Below are 12,713 nucleotides of genomic sequence, written 5' to 3'. Positions count from 1 at the left end.
TTATGGTACTAGAGTGAATAGAGACCCTAAATTGAAACTGTACCCAGCTGAGAAGGTAGCCATTCAAAACACTGTGTGGCCCAGACCAGCGTATATTGGGCCCTGTTTGCATAATAGTCACAGCGAAAACACTCTGCAGTGGCACACACGGCCCCATCCACTCAGCCATTATGGTTTATTGGCTGCGATCCGGATTCTGTTGCAAGAGCAGTCTGCCAACAAGCCCAACACCCCCCCCACACACACACACACACACACACACACCCCATCCCCTCCTCCTCCCGTTTCCCCCCTTTTCTATTTTTTTCTATTCTGAAACTATGGCATAGTGTCAGCAGCCACCCCCCCCATCCCCACATGCAACCCCTCCTCCTCTCCTTTACCCCCTTCCCCTTTTCTATTTTTTTTTAGTTCTGAAACTATGGCATAGCGTCGTCAGCCAAAGTAGAGGGTGTGTGAAATAAAATATGTTCTTTTGCACCGTCAGTGCATTTCCTGCTCACAAATTCAGGTGGATGAAAGATTCATCTATCCAATGCACTTTGGACAAGACCACCACCACCCCATCCATACCACCTGCATGTTTGACTTACAGTAGGCCTCCCACTTGGAAAGGTTTTTGTAGTCATGCAATATACAGAATATTACTTGAAGAAAACTAAGTCAATGTAAAATAAAGTTCAAAAAAAGAAATATTCACTTGTTTCCATATAGTATCTGTGCTGAATACAATGGTCTTCTGGCCACTCAATGTAGGTTTCAGCTCTGGAATATAACAGCACTGCAGTGTAATAGTTTTGTAGTAGTTTCATCTTCAATTCTTCTCAATCTGGCAGTTACTTTGTGAGCACACTGATGGCTTTGTAACAGTGTATTAGATGGATGTGACCAATATTTCAAGACAGCCACGGCCTCTGGAAGAATTTTTTAATAGTCTTTGCAGAGTTTGTTAGATCTCTTTTGTGGCCCATTTTCCCAGAGGAAAACAAAGTTGCCTAATATTATGCACAATAATTATGCCCTGATATAGGGTATTGGGCTCCTTCGATCACAACGTCTCTTATTATACAAATATGCATGACCTGGAATGCAATAAGTGTTCATGTCCATATAGCGGGGTGACGGACAATATGCATAAAATGGACGATATGGTCAAAAAACTTGTTTGCCTAATAATTCTGCACACAATGTAGTATCTGGCAGGACTGTTATTGGCAAATACAAGGTTATGCTTTTTCTTTATATCATTGCTGCCTCCTTCAGATGACTTTTGTTTTTAAATCTGCAGGAGGAAAGATACAGCAGTGAATGTCAAGTACACATGGCTAAGATGTTGTTCTTGAAGAGTTGTTTAATGAGGACACAAATGAAAGAGCACTATTTCCCGACTACAAAGCATAACCAAATTTATTTGTTGGTTTGTGAGGCGTATGGGGGTGAAAAAAGTACTGTCTGTGTCTTGGGGTTTATTCTCAGTCTCTAACCCTCTCTCTTCTTTCCCTTTTTCTAATTTCCTCTTATCATCCCCTCACCATGTGTATTATTTTTGGCTGCGTTCTTAGCAGCAAACAACAAGAAACAATAATAAAGTAAGCGGGAATAAGAAAAAATACAATTAAAAGAGAAACACAGTGTACCTTAACAGAAGACATAACCAGATGTTGTGACTGTACACAGCATATTTTGTGGGTGTGTGTGTGTGTGGGGGGGGGAGTTTCCTAAATTAAATATGCCTTTTAAAAATGGCAAAAATTCTCTCTTGCATACTATGTGTGGAGGGAAAAACCCGTCCGTGTTTACAGTGTTTGGGAAGTGATTTGTGTGGCGTGTTGACAAATGTCAGAAACAGTCATGTCCAATCTGTGTCACCCTCACCACACCATGCAGTATTTTGTCTCCAGTGGCTGCACAGTAAATGTTGCAGTGTCTCGAGAGAAAGAGAGAGAGAGAGAGAGAGAGAGGGAGGGAGAGAGAGAGAGAGAGAGAGAGAGAGAGAGAGAGAGAGAGAGAGAGAGAGAGAGAGGAGGAGGAGGACCAGGGCTGGACTGGCCATCTGGCATAGCGGGCATTTCCTGGTGGGCCCCATACCCTTGTGGGCCCCTATTTTCAGAAATGTAAAAAAAACCAAACAAACAAACAAAAAACCTTTTCTAACATTTCTGAAAACAGGGGCCCACAAGGGTGCAGGGTCCACCGGTGAGTCAGTTCTGCACTGCTAATTATGAAGGGACCCTTTAAGCCAAAAGTGCCCGGGCTCTATTTCTCCCCTAGTCCAGCCCTGAGTAGGACCGACCCTAAGAGTGTTAGTTTCCAGACTCAGAGTGCTCAATACATGCTGCAAAATTACATTATTACATTGCATAGCATTTAGCAGATACCTTTGACCAAAGCGACTTACCAGGAGAAAATTTAAGCAAGAACAGGGCAAGGCACGGTGTACAATGCAACACGGACAGAATTGTCCAATGCGAAGTAAAGAAGAGGACGTAGCAAGGAATAAGATGCATTAAAAAGTGGCAAAAAGTAAAGAAAGACATACAGGCGCAGTTTGCAGTTGCAAAATGTATTGTGAGTTTTGAACGAATTGGACTGGATGTAATTTCATCCCTCTACCTTCTAGCACAGTAAGTATGAGACATTCCTCAACTGAAATTGCGTTAACCTCCTTAATCAACATTAACCTCCACATCTAGTGCATGTACAGTACTTGAGAAAAGTTTTACAATCCAATATGTCTGCAACATAAAAGAAGTAGTCTGTTTCTCTGACATTTTCTATTTACTTTTCGTTCTTTTGCTCTGTCTAACGCTGTCTGCACAGATACACAGACACAAACTCAAACACAGAAACGCACGCACGCACGCATGCATGCAGACGCACAGACGCACGCACGCACGCACGCACGCGCACGCACACACGCACGCACACACGCACGCACACACACACACACACACACACACACACACACACACACACACACACACACACACACACACACACACACACACACACACACACGCCCCCTCCTTGACTTCAAGTGCTTAGACTTTGAGTGAAAATGTTTCTTATGTAAGGCAGTCAGACATGGCAACTTGGACAGTTGAAATACTGCAAGCAGAAATGTCTGGCCAGATACAACTCAACATGAAAAACCATGTGAAAGCAGCCTGCACAAATGAACCGTTTTCTTGAAAGGGGTTTTACTTTTTGATAGTGATTTTGTTTTTTTGGTGTTTTTACATGACTTTGTGGAACATGTCTACGTCCAGGGCTGGACTAGGCATATGGCATAGCAGGCATTTCCCGGTGGGTCCTGCAACCTTGTGGGCCCCTATTTTCAGAAATGTGGAAAAGAAAAAATATATGAAGAGTTCAGATGCAAAACCCGCTAAGTGCCAGTTCAGAAAATAATCTTAATTCATTTTTATTTAATACAAAGCTATCAAAATTGCATAATTTTTAATTTTATTTATGTAATATAACTATATATATGTACATGAATGTAAACCAAACCAACAACGGGGTTCTCTAAAAATATTGAAGTGCAGGTCTTCAGAAATGGAGTTAGGGGGTTTTGCATCTGAACTCTTCATATATATATTATGGTTATTATACCGGTGTGTCAGCTCTGCACCGCAAATTACGTGGGGCCCCTTTAAACCAAAGTGCCTGAGCCCTATTTCTCCCCCAGACAAGCCCTGTCTTTGCCAGTCATATCAAAACACAATTTCAACAGTGATATTCATTAAGCAATGTTCTGCCTTTCAAAGCTAGCATCCTCTGAGGCATACTGAAACATACAATACAATACATGGTTTATATATATTTAATGTGATAATTTAAGAAGCAGATGACAGAATGAAAATTAATTCGAATGTCACTCAATAGTGGAATACAATTAGTCTGACTGAAATACAGTATAATTACCTTTGGTAACTATCAATTGGTTGTAATGTTGTTATTATTCTGTCCTGCTGTTTGTCACTGAGAGAAAAGAGTGCTTCATGTACAGTGAACAAGGCAAACCAACAAGCTGCTACGTGAAGATGTTGTCATATACTCAGAGGCGGACTTTCCATTCGGCAAACCAAGGCAATAACCTAGGGCCCCGACCAAATCTCTCCTGCCCCAACAGTCACACCAGTTGCGGTAAACACCAAAAAAGTAGGCTTTGCCACTTATGCAAAGTAATGGAAGGTGCGTATATATGAGACAATACACCTCAATAGTCAATAATATGTCTTTTGAGAGCCCCATGTTGAAATTTCCCCTAGGGCCCCAAAATAACTACATCCGCCCCTGCATAATACTACTGTGAACAAAGCAAACCAAAAAGCTGGTGCGAGAAGATGATATGCAAGACTACTTTTCTGAATGTCATTGCAATGTTATGCTGCTCCAATACAAAAAGTTTAACACATATTCAAGATTACAATACATTTGTGTCAAGTCAATGGCTAAAACGGGTCATTTTTGACCAGAGCAAAAACGTGATTTTGTGACTGTGTGTCTGAGTGATGTACGCGCTACATTATACACATGGCCGTAACTACCACTGAGGACACAGAGGTTATGTCCTCAAAATTTTTTTTTAGAAATGTAAAATTTATTTATGATGAAAATCGATTTATTATCAACAATGATAAATTCAGTCTGTATACACCACCTCCAAACTTAAGAGTTTGACTAAAGTGTTTGAGGCATTGTAAATGTACAGTATGCAGTACAGCACGCAGTATTTGACCTCGGTATTTGAAAATGCCTGGCTACGTACGGCCCTGATTGTACAATGACTCTAATATCCCAATGACCCCAGCTGGCCCACGGTGCTTACATTCAGACACATGAAAGCCTAATGAAGTACATACTTCTATGCACACTCAGGATTTATGACCAGCGTCTCTACCCCGCAGTCTAATATGATGACTACTATATGAGGAAACTATTCCATTCGCTAATAGACGTGATTAGTTGGACTCCAACTGTTAAGCACAAATTACATACTGTAGAAGGAGGGAAAGTCAAGTGCCAGACTTGTCTTTCATGGAATAGAAGAGCTGTCTAATCGACCCATTCTGCTTTCAGCTGTTTCAGAGTTCAGTGTGCATTTTCCACTGATATGAAGAATGGGGAAATGTTGGTGAATTTCACCCCTTTTCGTTCATCATACTGCATATTACAGTTCTGAATAATAGTAATAATAATAGGTCAAAAATCTGACTGGCAGCCTGAATTATATCTGTTTTGTTGATGAAGGAAAACATAAAACACATACAAAGCTAAATTACATTGTGTTTGAGCATGAAGTCAGTTTCTCTTATTGTAAAACACCTTGAAAAATACTGGATTTATTGTCATTGGGATGAAAGAAAACACATTTGCACATCCATGACTGTTGATGTGATTTGGCTTGAGTGTCGGTATATTTAATACACTCTAAGAAAATTTCCCTGCAAAATAACGGCAGTTACTGGCAATTATATTTACCTGTAATTCTACTGTTATTTCACACCAAAAATCAAATACAGCTCATTGCTGTTTAATGTATCACAGTATATAACATTTTTTCAGCAGCAATGAAACTGTTAAATAACAGTACTCTACAGAACGTTCACAGTATTAGTATTGTTAAACTGAAAGTGCTCTACAATATTTATACAGTAGTATAGGTAAGATAACGGTACACTACAGTTAAAAAGTTGAAGATGTACTGTGAGATAGCAGGCAATTACTGGGTCATAGTTCCATTCATGAATATAGCCATGGCAACTTCCCTCCCACCCATACCCTGGCCATGTTACCCGCCCCACCGTCCCATCGGTCACCATGACTGAAGTGACTTGAGCATGATACCATGCCGCCACTATGCTATATTGAGATGCTGGTTTGCGGTGGTCCTTTGAATATGAAGGGCTTGAATACAATTTCATTGCAGGCCTACGCAGTGCTATGTTACAATGACAATGGGAGTGTGTGAGGGGGGCTTTTTAATGTATCAGCTCTTGATGAGCCAATGATGAAAATAGCATTGGTCAGTCTGTAAAAACGTAATTTGCACCAAGTAGCACAGCAAAAAACAGCACTACAAGCTAGCTCTCAAAGCAATGCCTAACTTGCAGCAGGCACATTATATGCAGCGATGTGACAAATTATGCCACACACAGCAAGTGCCACAAAGCAAGCTTTCACAAAGAGGAAAGTATGCAAGCCTGTAAGCAAGCTTGTAGGCAAGCAAGTGCTATGCTGTGCCATGCAGGCCAGCCAGCAGGCAGGCAAGCAACTGAAGTGTTGATAGTCCAGATTTATATACAGGTGCAAGGGTACCATGTGACCAGAGTCATCAGGGATTTGGCAGGTGAAGGTCGTAATTGAATAATGGCATAACAGCCCTTAGTACTCAGGTGAGGCCAGGCACTGATTAGCAGATTGGTTTAGATGGGACTGCTTGTTGCAAGTGTTATAAGTTCTTAAAATGTTTCAGCCATTCACACTTTCATCACTATCAAAATGCATGTGCTACTCATACTTTGCTGCATCAAGCACTTTTTAAGTATTGTAGTTTCTTTAGAAATAGTTTCATCATGCTTGATAGTATCAGAGAATCTTTAACCAGTGAGAATTACTTAAGTTCTTCAGGTGGTATTGAAGCTTGATGGTGATCACGGACAAGTGGAGGATGAATGGGTTTCAATGGTGCTGCCTAAAATAACTTGGTTGTTTCGATGTACAGGATCCAAGATCCGGTTCCGGATCCGGCAGGATAATAGGGTTTTTCACAGGATCCGGATCCGGTTGCCGAGGCTTTTCAGTCAAAATAGTTTGAGCCAACGTGATAAAAAAGGGCCCACATGTGTGAGTAGGCTATGTGTTTCAACCCTTTCGTAGGATCCGGTATCCGGTTCTGGATCCGGCAGGATCTTAAGCAGTGGATCCGGTATCCGGCAGGAGAATAAAAATCAGGATCCGGTGCATCTCTAGTTTCCACAACGGCGAATGCTGCTATTGTGCAGTACTTACTGTTTATGCTCAATATGTGACTCAAAAGTAGTATTTTCACAGTAGTTGTCTGTTTTTTCGAAAAACAGTAGAATGCTGTTGCAGAATTGCCCTAAATTAACAGTTATTTGTTACAGTGTAGTATATTACACAATTGACACAGTGGCATGCTATTGGTATGGGATAGTAAAGGGCTTTTGTCTCTTTATTACATTACATTACATTACATTACATTAGTATTTAGCAGACGCCTTTGTTCAAAGCGACTTACAAGGAGCAATTTAAACAAGAACAGGGTAAGGCACAGTGTACAGTTGCAACACTGATAGCATTGTCCTACAAAGAGTAAAGAAGAGGACAATGCATTAAAAAGTAGCACAAAGTAAACAAAGACCTCAAGGTGCAGTGTACAGTTGCAACACTGATAACATGGTCAAACACAAGGTAATAGAAGCACTATTAAATAATAGGAAGGTAACAAGGCAAATTGGATAATAAGCAAGACATTTAGGCGCAGTGTACAGTATGGCTTACAGTAGAGTATGACAGGAAGAGAGTGGGGAGAGAGATGGGGCAGAGCTGGCAAATGAGCCAGGCCAGACTGGCCAGACTCGAAACCGGGTCGCCATGGGGACGCAAGCCTATGTGTGTGTGTGTGTGTGTGTGTGTGTGTGTGTGTGTGTGTGTGTGTGTGTGTGTGTGTGTGTGTGTGTGTGTGTGTGTGTGTGTGTGTGTGTGTGTGTGTGTGTGTGTGTGTGTGTGTGTTTGTGTGTGGGTGTGGGTGGGTGTGGGTGGGTGTAAATGTTAAAATATTTATATTTATATATGTGTTTTTTAGTTTGTTTAATGGTTTGAAATCAACATACATGCAGGCTTCCTCTTCATTACCACTGTCAAATACAACAGACTAGTTTCAGGAGTGATCTTCACTAAACACACAAGCTCTGTAAAATGAATAAAAACCAATTCCTATACTCAACTCCAGCAACTGCTTTTTATGCTTAGAATGATGTCAGAGACCAAACAACACTGGAGGCAGAGAAGTAGTAGTAGGAAAGAGACTATCAGTGATGAGGTGTTTAGGATATTGTGGAATACCCAGTGGTCATCCAATATCTGGGATTTTTTTCTGTCATGCCCAGCTCTGCCTGTGGGCTTGGGATTGTTTTTCTTCCCTCCAGCCTGCAGGTGGAGCTGTGGTCTGTTGGGGACCTGGACTTTAAAAGGAACCCTTCATGTCTCCCCTCTCTCTCTCTCTCTCTCTCTCTCTCTCTCTCTCTCTCTCTCTCTCTCTCTCTCTCTCTCTCTCTCTCTCTCTCTCTCTCTCTCTCTCTCTCTCTCTCTCTCTCTCTCTCTCTCTCTCTCTCTCTCTCTCTCTCTCTCTCTCTCTCTCTCTCTTTCTCTCTCTCTCGCACACCCGCACACACATACACTCTCTCACTCTATCATTCTAAAAAGGCTGACGACAGGCTTTTCTCCTTACACCACACATTTACCTCAACAGTCACTCACTGATACACTTCAAATTAGTCACGTTACTGAAATGAATGGTTTTTATACATAATTTATTTATAATCTCTCTCTATGTCATTGCGAGCTAGTCATCTTTTTCACATTTCCCAACTGCTTTGAGAACAGTCTTGAAAGGATGAAAACAGTGGAACACGGTAAAGAGTCTATTCTCAAAAACATGTGAAAAGGCGTCATTATCATGCACAACACAGCGAACTAAACACACAGATTTTGAAGGATATGTCTATGTGTCTGTATCATGTCACATGGTTTCATTTTTTTCCTGTCCCAGTGTCCAAGTGACGTTGGTGCACAACAGGGCTTGTCATTAACTTTTTTGCTCACCGGCCACTGTGGCTGATGGTTCTCCAGAGTCACTAACCATTCACCAGGGTTTTGTTGTCAGATTTTTTTTCTTTACAATATTCTTACATATGAATCCAAACAATTGATGCAGCTACTATGATTCGTTTGCCTGATTATCATCGACTCTCAAATGTCTTCTAGACTTGGTCTGACCAAGAGCATAACAGTTAACGTTTCCCAAACGGCATGGTTGACCTGCCTCCCTAACTTTGCAAGACAGCATGGTTCTGCGTTTTGCAATATTTTTGCAAAAGGCTGATGATGTTACTGGCTTGATATAGGGCTGCTTAAATTAGTATCGACAACACCAAGGTTTTTAACAATTTAGTTCTCAGTAATGGTGCATTAATCAATGAAGTGACAAATGCTCAGGGAGGTTGTTACATGTAGGTGATCTCACTATGAAGAGCTCTGTTTTGTCAACATTTAAGGCATATGGGAATTGAAGCACAAGTTGATGAGATGGGAATCAGAGTTTTGCAGAATAAGGACGTACGGTCGAGTATCGTCTGCATATCACTGAAAACTGATGTCAAATATACAGATATTTGCACCCAAGGGCAACATATGGATAGAGAACAGCATAGGGCCAAGTACTGACCCCTGGGGCAAACCACACCTCATAGAATTCATTGCAGAACTGCTATTATTAATGACCATCTGCTGGGTTCCCTTTGACAGATATGACTGAAACCAGGAGAGAGCCACACCTTTGAGGCCAGTGTTTCTCAAGGCGACTACAGACTACATTGTGGTCATTGGTGTCAAAAGCTGCATTCAAGTCAAGAAGGAGAGGACACATGATTGGCCAGTGGTAGCAATAGTAGGCCTAGTAGTAGTAGTAGTACCTGTTGTAGTAGGCCTAGTAGTGTTATAGTAGTCTCTCAGTTTTTGCTGCTTTGGATTTTTTTTTAAAACAGTTATTATTATTAGAATTATTTTAATAAAGCAAGCAGTCTATTACTATTGATCATCTGCATTATACTGCAACTCCCATACAACATGTGTTGTCTACGTACACAATAAAGTATTTTTGCTGCAGATTAAGTCATTTTTCTGGTAAATGGATCTTGGCATATGTGAAGCATTGTTGGAAACAGAGTCCTGTCAGCGGGGGAGCCACAGTAGATGTTTCAGTCACTAACTGCAGTCTCATGCATTTGTGAGCATGTTATTGCTCTCTCTCTCTCTCTTTCTCTCTCTCTCTCTCTCTCTCTCTCTCTCTCTCTCTCTCTCTCTCTCTCTCTCTCTCTGCCCTCTTCCTCAGCAAGACTATTTATACTGCAACCTAATTAAACATGTGCCCACCCACCGATAAAGCCTATCACCCGAGCCACTCCTGAGGTAAACAACACAAATAATGACTGACTTTAAATAGGCAAACTGCAAACACAGAGTGCCTGGATTCCAAACATTTTCATGACTTGACTTCATTTTAGGCACACGTGTAATTGGATTAATCTCCTTTTGTCCTACCAAGCAATTTTACATCGGTACAAAACATCTTTGCTTCATCACTGAAACATCATTTTAGACCTTTTTTTGATTACATTACACATTGGTAGCAATCTTTTTATGACGTTCATACCTGATTATTTCAAACTTTAAAGATACTATAAGACAGTTAGCTTAACCTAAACCTTAAAAAACACATTTCTGTCATTTGCTGTCACAATTTTAGGCAAATACTTTGGCCTTATATGGTGTCAAAGAGTTTCCAAATAAAACATCTCAGTTTTCACACTCAATTGAAACCGAACGTAAACTTAAAATTGATGGCAATCTTTGATAATGCCCATCTAGAAAGTTTTATGATTTGTGTGGCCTGACGATATCTTGTTCCACTCACCAGTTTTGTGGTGGATCACACTGCACTACTCCTATACTGCTCACCACAAAATGCTGCCCCTGAAAGTTGCCCTGACGTCAAGTGCCTATACGACATTCCCTTCCTCTGCCTACCCTGATCTTAATCAAGCTAGAGCTAATCGGAGCTACTTGAATCTGATAGAGGATAATAAATCACAGATAAATGCCACCCAATTACTGCTTTGTTGTCTGTTACTCTGTTGAATATCCTGTCCAGTGGTGTAGTCTACTTTTTTATGATGGGTATACTGTATATTTGAGCGTTTTTTGAAGTGGGTATACTGTATATATTTGTGCTATTCAAAACAATGGATCAATCCATTTTAAGTGGGTATACTGAAATCCCTGAAATTTAGAAGTGGGTATACTCCGTATACCCACGTTCTACGTAGACTACACCACTGATCCTGTCTCAATATTTAGCATGAACTTAAGCTAACATTTTTTTTCCTTCTGTACTCTGATAACCACAATAGATGACACAAATATTGACAGATGCTTATGTTTGAAAACACAAGACCTGAGGTTAAAATGTAACAACAGCCTTGTACACCGAGTCTGCCCCAAGCCTATTCAGGGGTTTCTCTCAGAACGTCAGAAACACCTTGACTATTTCACCATGTTACCGTGGAGAAAAAAAGAGGGAAAAAACAGCACCTCCTACTGTGAGCTGCATTGTTCTTTATGTAAATCCACCTTCAAAGGCATGAAATACGCTGCCTTTGTCATAACCCTCTCGTGTTTCAAACCTCGACAGGAAAGGGGTAGGTGGGTAGAGACAAAAAAGGCCACATATGGTATCTGGGAGGGAGGGAAATGGAACCATCTTCCAAATCTGTGTGTTGCCTCAAAAGGATAGATAGAATCTTCAGATCAGGGCCGGGAATAACTGCCAAGCCATTGTGGGAGTCAACAGGCACATGTTGTGGCCAATGGGGGTACAAGGAGTGCCTGCATGATGCTGCACATGGCTCTTCTAGCACAGACTGTCTGGGCAAAATAGTTCAACGAGATATAAAAATATGAAAAGGTTGTGTGTGTGTGTGTGTGTGTGTATGTGTGTGTGTGTGTGTGTGTGTGTGTGTGTGTGTGTGTGTGTGTGTGTGTGTGTGTGTGTGTGTGTGTGTGTGTGTGTGTGTGTGTGTGTGTGTGTGTGCGTGTGTGTGTGTGTGTGTGTGTGTGTGTGTGTGTGCGTCCGTGCGCAGCAGGGTTCTGCGCGTGTGCATCTGACACAACCTTCAATTCTGTATTTGAAACCTGACAGATTTTGTTTATTGTCAGGAATCAAATATTTTTCAGAACTTTGTTATTGATTGACCTTCATTACCAGTGTGCTTTGCCAGCATGACTCTTTGGTATTATTATCAAAACAGTATGATTTAAAAAAACATCATATACTGTTCTTATTTTCAGGGCCCAGGTTACGGTGAGTCAATGTGCCATATTATTATTTTCTGAACAAGTTTGACCTCCTTGTTTTGCAGTAGATTCCGTCTGACATATCCTTGAAAGACTTTGTTGTCGCATGGCGTTTGAGACCGAATCTTGCTACCAGGTTGTGACAGCTCCCTAAAATCTTCGAGGAGACATATTTTGACACAAATTTCATTTTGTATTTCCGACAGTTATTCAACATGTTTTAGGATGACATTTTTGTAACCCAAATCCAACTACATTTATTCCTCTTTATTTTTCAGCCACACACAAAATGTGTGTGCTCAGGGACAACACAACACCATATGCAGTGTTCCTTAGCCAACTTAAAATACCATGTATGTCATTTACTATCAATGGCAAAGGTGCTGGATTAGAGATAAGGAGGTTGTGAGTTCGAATCCCACTCTGACCCATGTTGATTTTCAAAATTATATCATATGCAGTGTTCCTTAGCCAACTTAAAATACCATGTACCACTCCCCTCCCTGCAGGACATTTACACCACACGCCTCACCCGGAAAGCACTGATGATC

This window comes from Engraulis encrasicolus, chromosome 12, assembly GCF_034702125.1.
Source record: "Engraulis encrasicolus isolate BLACKSEA-1 chromosome 12, IST_EnEncr_1.0, whole genome shotgun sequence".
Lineage (NCBI taxonomy): Eukaryota > Metazoa > Chordata > Actinopteri > Clupeiformes > Engraulidae > Engraulis > Engraulis encrasicolus.
The sequence above is the reverse complement of the archived record's forward strand: the minus strand, read 5'-3'. Positions refer to the sequence as shown.